This window comes from Carlito syrichta, unplaced genomic scaffold (genome assembly GCF_000164805.1).
Source record: "Carlito syrichta isolate Samal-C Ts95f unplaced genomic scaffold, Tarsius_syrichta-2.0.1 Scaffold305867, whole genome shotgun sequence".
Classification (NCBI taxonomy): Eukaryota; Metazoa; Chordata; class Mammalia; order Primates; family Tarsiidae; genus Carlito; species Carlito syrichta.
The window spans coordinates 140,069-149,499 of record NW_007249963.1 but is presented as its reverse complement, the minus strand read 5'-3'; the positions used below and the strand labels follow the sequence as shown (position 1 = coordinate 149,499).

Genomic DNA, 9,431 nt, shown 5'->3' with positions numbered 1-9,431 from the left:
ATGATCAGCCCCACGCGCTGAAGCCACAGGGATGCGCGTGGATTTGAGTGCTCTGTAGAATACAAATGAATTATCCTCATTCTTCTCGCAGCACAGCATATAGGCCAGACCTCATTAGAATTCAGTATCACTCTGCTTTTCTAATGTTAATGTACCGGTTGTATAAGAAATACGCGTGTGGGGGAGTATATTCCACAATTATGTTCAACATGATATCATAATTCTGAAAACTGGACGTAATCTTTGTTAAAGGAAATTGTTGCATGTTGCCGTTTTTATCTTTTGCTTCTAATATAACTTAAATCCCCATTCTAATAGTGCTTTCTAAGGGGACTTAATTCTTTGTGTCTCTCTTAAAGCTGCAGTGACTCCAATACTACTGGCTTTATGGCTTTTTTAAAGATGCCGTGACTAAAGATCAGATCTTGAAGGCTCCATGTCCACCTCCCCGTGAAAGGAAACACAGTACATTACGTTAATAAACAACTGTAGGAGTTTTCTTCACCCAGGAATAACTCAGGGCATTAAGCCTTGAGGTCTTTTGTCTAGAGTGCAGCAAGAAGTATAATGAAAACAAAAACAGCAACACATAAAAATACAATTTATGCTCCTTTATCAAGTGAGGAAAAAGTTGGTTAACGTTTGAAAAGGGAGCAGTAATGTAAATTTATTGACAATTTTATTGTAATAATTAGATGTTTACACAGTCTGGACATTGTGGCTAAATCACTTCTAGCATGTTTATTTGCAGGGAACTGTTTTCTGGGCACTGCGGCAGGTTCATTAAGAAGACATACTGTATTAGGATTCAAAGAAACAACCAGCTCCCATTCTCCCCTTCTTGGTTTTGTATATATATATATATTTTTTTAATTAAAATAATGAAGTAAAATACAGAATTACCTTCATAAGAAAGATGACTTCCCTTGTAGCCCTGAAATAGCTTGAAAATAAATCTCGTATTGGATGTCTTAATACACAGCATTAGAAAGACAATCTTTAATGATTATAACTTGCTTTTAATAGCTAGTGTGTTAATGGGTATCTGCTTTTGATGAAGAATATATTAGAGCAGAGTATGAGGGCAGCTCTTACTTTACCTTTTTCTTCCAAAAACAAAACAAGACAAAACCCCATAGTGTTTTAGATGAGATGATTCTCTTTTCAACATTTTTTAAAGAGAAAAACCTCGCTTAGTGAGAAATAGTTCTCTTAAGGAGCCTCAAACAAGATTAATGGATTAAAATCGCACACTTGAATAATTTGACTAAATTTAAAATCTCTACATGGCTCTCTTCTATTAATAGTTTTGTACTTCTATACTAATCTTTAATGTGTTGTTCTGACATGGTTTTCATGTTTCCAAACTAAGCTAAAATGGGAATGACAGATTTTCAGCTATGCAAAAATAGCAATGAAGTGTCAGGAAAAAAAATACATTGTGAACAAAATAATCTTTAGAAAAGATATGAAATGAGAATAATTTTATAGCATGAAATGAATCTAATAACAGAAGCATATTCGTGCAATTATATCAATTTTAAAGTTTAAAAGCTGTTTAAAAATTAAGGCACTAAATGCTAAGCTATGTTTCCAACCTTAGTATATGGCATTATAATTAAGTAGTAATCAATATAGAGTATATTGCTATACAACACAGCGCTAGGGGAGGCAAAGGATGGTTGCTTAGAACTCAAAATTCTCTTCCTTGATTATTTAGGAAAAGGAGGAAAAGTTTTAGAAACAGACTAATCTTTACTTTAGTCACAGTTGCCACAGCTCATTATATTCTCACTATTTCCTTTATCCAAGAGTATGTAATGATAGTAATGAAAATACATGATAAAAATAATAGTTCCCTAGTTTAAATTAGTGAAGCTAAGATGGTAAGAAAAGCTTTTATCTTAGAAAGCAAATAGTAACAGGTACACAATATGATTATTTTTTAAGCTGATAGAATTGATTAATGGTTCAAATTAATCAAGGAATCACATCAAAGAGCACAATTTTAAAGAGGAGTGTTAAGAATTAACTCTGCACTATAATGACATTACCAGATATGTTACTGGAATTATGTACTGCACAACACTATAGATTACAAATGCTAGGCTAAAAAATGGAATCTTCAGAGACCCTGCATGATAACAAATATATTTAATAATCTTAAATAAACTCAAACTTACTTTGAGATCTACACTTCTAAGTAATTCAAGAAATGAGAAATGAATTTTTAAAAAATCAGATCATGAAAGCCATTATTATTTGAAGAAATATGCTCAATTTTTTAGATAATTTAAATTATTTAACAATCCTTTGCATCTTTTATTAGCTTTGCCTAAAGTTATAACATTAAAGCATTAAGGTTACATATAATGAGGTTCTGGTGTGCCCTTATTTCTAGTCCCATATTTTCACAAACTACAAACCAAGATTAGTGCTATATTACAGGCTAATGTGATCAAATAAAATTGTCTCATTCCTAAATATGCATCTGAAGAAAATGTTTAACTAGAAAGTGTGTATTCACCCACAAACATTCATAGATGCCCATTTGGAAGAAGCACTTCATAAAGGGAGAAAGTAACAGGCAAAGGAAATCTGTACCAAAAAAAAAAGTAAAAATTCCTTGCTAAGTCCAACCAATTACAAACAACATATGCCTACAGACTATTATTAGCAGACTAGTAATTTTAAGTATTATGAGAATAGTATATTTAGAAACTCTATAGACAGAAGTAACTTCTCTGTTATGGAAATCTCCATTAACAGAAGTTGACCATAGCTTGGAAGCCAATGGCTTAATTTTAAAATGCATTTGGGATTATAGGGGAACTTAATCTCCAAGTCACAAAGAATTGATAATTTGTATTAATTCTTGTTATAAAATAACAACAACAAAAAATCCACAGTTCACAAACTTATTTCAAATAGTATTACAGTCAATGCTGAGATTTTTTTCTCTAGCTTGCTTTTGGTGTAAAGGATAAATTATTTTGACCATAGTTTCATTTGTTTTCATATATTCAAATGCAGGAAAGTCATGCTTGACACTATTGTTGATTTTTCAAGTCACCTCTAAATACTATGTCACCTGAGTCTAATTACAACCCTGAAAGGTAGGTACAACAAACACCATTGGTATTTTGCAGGCAAGAAAACTTATTCTAGGACACAATGCACTGGGGAATGAGACTAGAACTTCAGTTGACTCCATTTCCAGTGTTCTACCTACTACTCACACTCAGCTGAAGGAAAAGAGTCCTTATTCCTAAAGGATAGGGGTCACTTTCAGCCTCCAGAACTAGGTTTACCATGATTGGCAGCAACTCTGTAAAAGATGTTCACATTATTCATATACACAGCTCTTTGCTTCCCCTCCACCTAATTCGGTAGTGACAAGCATTTTGAAAATTTTTATGAAAAAATCAATCTTCTCATTTGAACCAATACTGAAACCCTTGCATCTCCCCAAACCTGCATATTAAAATATCTATATATATGAGAAAAGACTCCCAGTTTGTTTCCCAGATAATCCCCAAGGTTCAGATGTAATAAAATTAAGTCTTAGGACACTGCTAGTGGCTTCGCCTGTTAAGAATTGCACCAAGGTAAGGCTACGTGGGGCTACCGTCATCCCTCTATGTTTCTGTCCTACTTTATTTAGACTATGATTCTGCTTGGGAAAGACCATATCAAATTCTATGTTTGAAATACCTCTAGCATGCTGTTGGCACTTAAAAGTAATTATTCAAAATGGAATCATTTAATTAGAGGGGAAGAAAAGTAGCAAGTCCTGAGATAATAGAATATAAAGCAAATATGCTGACCAACTGAGGAAAAGTAACAGATACATACTGACATACTCATACGATCACTACACTTCAGTCTTTCAATTCAAGATACATATAGCAGGATGAACACACAGTTATATACCTTGCTTTTGCTGGGTTCACAGAATGCAGAGAGCACAGTAATACTGCTAACTCTGTAGAGTGATAAGAATTGCCATGTCTCATGGCTCATGTGACTTGGTTTCTTGGAAAAGCCTGAGGGAGCCAGGAGATTGAAAGCAGGGCCAATAGAGTCTCCACAGACCACAAGTGCTTGACCTAGGAATCAGGAGTGAGTAGTGTATCCCAGATGGGACGGGCTATATTATGCCAATGAGATTTACTTTGTAGTCAGTTGGAGATCAGGACAATGCACTCCTTGTCCTTTAGAAACATGATGTTCTGAGCACCAGGCAAGGAGACATTTAAAAGAGCTTGACAGAATAAAATACCCCTTGAAAATGGAACTTTAGTACACTCATTTCTTTGGGCTATAAGACAGCTAATACTTCAGGGTGTGTCTGAGACCATAAGAGAGCTCCATTTTAGGCCTCCTCTGGCTAAATTCCAGAGGCCTGTAGCTAACGAATGTTGGTCCTTACTTATCTCCTAATCTTTTTGCTCAATCGCTGAGGTCCAAAAATATTTAAAGAGGGTTGTTCAAGAAACACAACAGAAGACTTTATTTATGAAGCCCTGTACAAGATGCTATTTTGGTGCCAAAGAAAAAAGACCTCATATTTAGTATCAGATATCTCAATACAAATTCTTAAACAAATTAATATCTCAACAAGTAAAAGTCATAGGTCAGACATTGTCATCACTCAGTTACAAAGTTACACACATTTTGTAATGAAGTTTGCTTGTTGATTTTAATGGGCTGAACAGTTTGTTAATAATCCTTTAAACTGGTTTTTTAAAATCTTGGTTTTAAAACAATTAAAACCCACCCCCCAAAATCAATTATTAGGAACAGAAGCAGCTGGCTTTAAAGTGCTCTCCGAGGCTTCTCTGGCTGATCAGTTTACTGGGCTTGACTTTTGAGGAGTTGGAAAGGATGGAAAAAGGGTTGATTTGGCCTGGTGTCCTCTTGACTCTGCTGCCTTGACTTCCTGTATTATCTGGACTGAAAGTTAATGGATAGGAGGGTTCCTGCAACAAAGTTTATTCTCCATTGTGGATTAGCTGCTTTGGATTTGATACTATCACTATGGTCTACCTTGATTACTAAAGGAGTCAAGTTCAGCTGTCCAAGGGTCAATTATTAGACTATTCTCGTCATGTGCTTCAGAATATTTTATAGGAATGGTATCATCAGTGGTCACCAAGCACTTGTTGAGTGCCTATCGTATGTAAAGAAGAGAATTAAGCATTTGGTCGGAATTTGGGGGAGAGAGTCTGGAGGTGAGGCCTGGTGAGGTAACTCACTATCCTAAGACTTTGGGGACAAATTACTTACCCTCAGTTTCCTAATCAGGAAAATGGTAATAATGGTAATACCTCATAGAACCTCATAGAACTTACCTCATAGAGTTGTTATAAGAAGTGAATGATGTAAATGCTAGCTATTACTATGACTTAGTTAAATTATCATCACATCTGTCATGAGTTAAAGAACATGAGGTTTTCTAAGTGGACTCCCATGGGACCAAGAAGGAAAGGCAGTGTACAGAATCTGCTTATTTGTTGGAATTTTCTCTAAAGCAGTTATTTTTAACTGGCATTTGTTGGTGTCATTAATTTTCCCCTTTGAGAGTACCTGTGTGACACTTTCCTCAAACAAGAAGTAAATTGCCGTTCAAGCTACAAAATGGCACCTGTTTTCACTCTAGCAGAAGTGATATTTTTATATTACAAAGTTGAGGCCAATAAACAGAAAACAGACAAGCGCTGTGCTATACTACCTCTCTGAATAATGGATAATAAAAAAGAAAACCAGGAAAATGAAGAGGAGAGAAACCTAGGGAAACACCTTGCAACGTTCCAACATTAAAAAAGGCACTTAAATGATGGGTTTTGGGAGTAATTTCTATATTCACACCTTTGCACACATTCACAAGTGCTTTGGCTCGTCAACTTCCAACCCCTCTCCCAACACAGCAGGCTTAAGCCAAGCAGTGATGTGACTAGGGCTACTTTCTGCATTTATGGTTCCTTTCATCTTGGGGACTCTCAAAGCACTCAAGATAACAATCATACAACTTTTAAAAAACTAGGGAGTAAAAGTTTACAAGAAAAACAAAAACTGAATTATGGTTAGATTTAACAACTGTGAAACTTCCCACTTTCTGAAGTTCCTTTTTGGTCCACCCAAGGTGGCAGCTAGAATGCTTCCAAGATCCAGAAGGCGGAAGGAGAGGCGTCTCTGATGTTACCCAAGTGGAAGGCAGGGCAGCAGAGAGTTGGATGTTTCACTGGAAAGTGAAAGTAGATCACTTGCCCCAAGCTGCCTTAGTCACCTGTGCCCCTTATTTGCAAGAGTCACAACGTTAAACACAAGAAAGAAAGGAAGAAACATCTGAAGACTGTCTACTACAACTCAACTTTCTCAATATTTAGGACCTCACTCAACTGTTACTAACAATAAAATCCCATCTACTTGTTGACAGTATGACAGGATGGAGTAACTTTATAAAGGCATTTTCTCTACTTCTCTGGCAGAGAAGTCCTTTCTTTTTAAATCTCAGGTCTTGAGATATTGTGAGGGTGCCAAATCAGTTAATTAACAAATATTTACTGGATACACACCATATACTTTGAACCATGCTGGCAGTAAATCATGTTTGTATGTAATGACAGAGCAGATTCTACCAGCAAAAACAAGCAAAAGACCCTCCCACACAGCACTGATGAAATTAACTCCATGTTTCTGTGATCATATAATTTTATAATATTTATCTCATGGCAAAATGTTATACTATCAGAGGTTCTAACAGACATTCTGGAAGAATTCAACTATAAGGCAATAGGTGGACGATAACTTGGCTGTAGCTAAGGATGTCTAGAAATCCCTTGTTTCCAATCTAGAGAACAAATGATTCTGCATTTGAGTATAAAGATATGTAGAAAGATACTTCAACAATATACTACTTGTTTCTCTGTATTTTTGAATACTCAGTATTTTGTTGAAACTGAATCATGTTTAACAAATGTTTTTATTATATATAAATTATATTCTTTCAACTCTGAGGGAAGCCATGTTTTCTATGGCTTTATAACATGTTTTAATCTTCAGTCTCTACCACCTCCTATTTACCATGTCGATATTCTTAAATCTATTGAACTCAAGAGAAGTACAATATGGTTTGTGTCTATAATTTCATTCAATAACTGAAATACAACCAATTTATCTGAAATTTAGAATAACTTTACTTGATCTAAAAATTCTCACAATGCTTCACTTAGTCTCCTTGATGAAGTTCAAGCTTTTAAAGTACACATATATCAGAGTCAGTTTTCTTCTAATGGCTGAACTGCTAATCTGAATCTATGATATGTAACTCAGTTCTGTTTTTAATTATGACCTTAGACAGTACCAGAGTCAATGAAATGAGTAGCAATAGATTAGAGTGAAGAAATGACAGGAAAAGTAGAAATCATAAGAACTATGAGAGAGCCTTGACTGAACACATTTTAGAAACAATTGAATAGAACCTCTACTTTTTGAAAAGTTATATTCAAAGTGTTTGCACACTGATAGCAAAAAATAAAAAACGCCAAGAAAACAAAACCCCACATATATAAATTTCACCTACAGATGACTGAAAAGTGAGTTTTCTATAAATCTATAATACTTTATGTAACTATCTATAATTAAATTAGCGTGCAATAAAAATAATCAGCTTAAAAATTTTAAAAAGAATTCAAGATAATCACTGGACTAGACATTCCTTTTCAAAAAAGAAAGTGTCATATGCAGCAAAGTGCCCAAAACAGAATGGAGTGAGCCGTGGTTAAGTGTAAATCCTATAGCAATGAAAGTCATTTGTATTATCCTTACTTCTTTGAATAAATTCAGATGACAGCCCTATTTCATTTCTTCATTCAGTTTGGAGGCCAGATGGCATTAGAATCATTTACTTCACCTTGTTGTGCTTAATTACTACAATCAACACACTATTTTCCAAATTAATCATAACAAAGTAATTTCATTAGTAACACAGCAGGCTGTTGAATTATTAGCATCATAACAGTTTGCAAACAATTAAACTTTATTTGAACCTTAAAAATTTGCAGAGTGGAACATTATTGTAAGATCTAATGGCAATAGAGTACAAATTCAGTACAGAGCAAATAATCAAGCAAAATGCTATATAAAATATGACTTACAATCACCTTTGAAAAAAATTAGCTCTCTAACTGTTCATAGAAAAACAAATAAAAGCTACGCAAACATAATGAGAACATAGCAATTAGCATATTTTCTAACAAGCCATGTTGTTTAAATTCACATTAATGATATTATTATAATCTTGAAGAGTATGTAATATATTGTCAAGGGTGTAAGGAAAACTTTCTCCCTGGCTGTGTACAAATGACTTCATCAAATGAATATAAAGTCGTCATGCATCAAAAGTAATGGTTGTTTTTTTCTGCCACTCCAATTTTAAGTCTTTTGTTTCCTTTCTTACATCTCCCACCTATATTCAAGTTTAAGAAGAACAAAGGCCAGGGGAGCTCTGGACAGAAGTATAACACCTTATTTCTGCATAGTCACTGCTTACAGAGAGACTATCTGGCTTGGAATCAGTTGATCATCAGTTGGCAAAGGACTCCCTCTCCTGGATTAACCGTAAAAGGAGGCAGAAATCTCCTAAATGCTTTACATTCTGGGCGAGTCTGCATCCGTGTGGGGGAGGGGTTGGCAAGTGGTTTCCTATGCAATGACAAGCTGCTGCCATCTACTGGCCTGGTACTAAAAAACTTCATTCAGGCCAGAAGCATAAAACCTGAACCCACTAGCAAGGCTACGGAGTGGTCATTGGGAATGGCTGTTTTTGCTTTTCAACCACTCAGCTTTTGAAAACCAGTCCACTAAATTCATCTCCAGTTGTCTGACTTTCGCCAAGATGATTTCAATGGCACTATCTTAGGAAAAGGTTAACAACTGCACAAATATAATTATTGAAAACTTTACTTAACAATATATATATATTTAAGTTTGCTACCATTCCTGAAACTAATTTTTTTTTAACATTTGAAATTGGACAATCATGGTATTGAAGGGATAATGGTAAAGCAAACATTCTGAAACATTGCTTGTAAATAGTTTTACATAAATAATGAAGGTTTTAATACCACCTGCTCAGTTCTGTAGTTAGAACCTTTATAAAAAGCAAAGGTCTAGGCCGGGCTTGGTGGCTCAGCCTGTAAACCCAGCACTTTGGGAGGCCGAGGTGAGTGGATTGTCTGAGTCCGCGGGTTCAAGACCAGCCCAGGCAACTTGGTGAGACCGCGTCTCTACAATAAATTTTTTTAAAAAAGCAAAGGTCTGAAAAGTTCAACAAAGATAGTACCTTCTAAAAAATGATTCAATATTAGGAGATTATGCCTATTCCAAACAATTATTCAATCAGCAATGCATGTTGATATTTATTAAGG

At 35.0% G+C, this 9,431-nt stretch overlaps 1 protein-coding gene across 1 annotated transcript in view; it reads right to left on the bottom strand.

The window, feature by feature from the left end:
* Positions 1-9,431, bottom strand: part of SKAP2 (src kinase associated phosphoprotein 2) — a 78,572-nt gene that overhangs the window by 1,075 nt on the left and 68,066 nt on the right. The gene's annotated exons all lie outside the window — the stretch shown is intronic.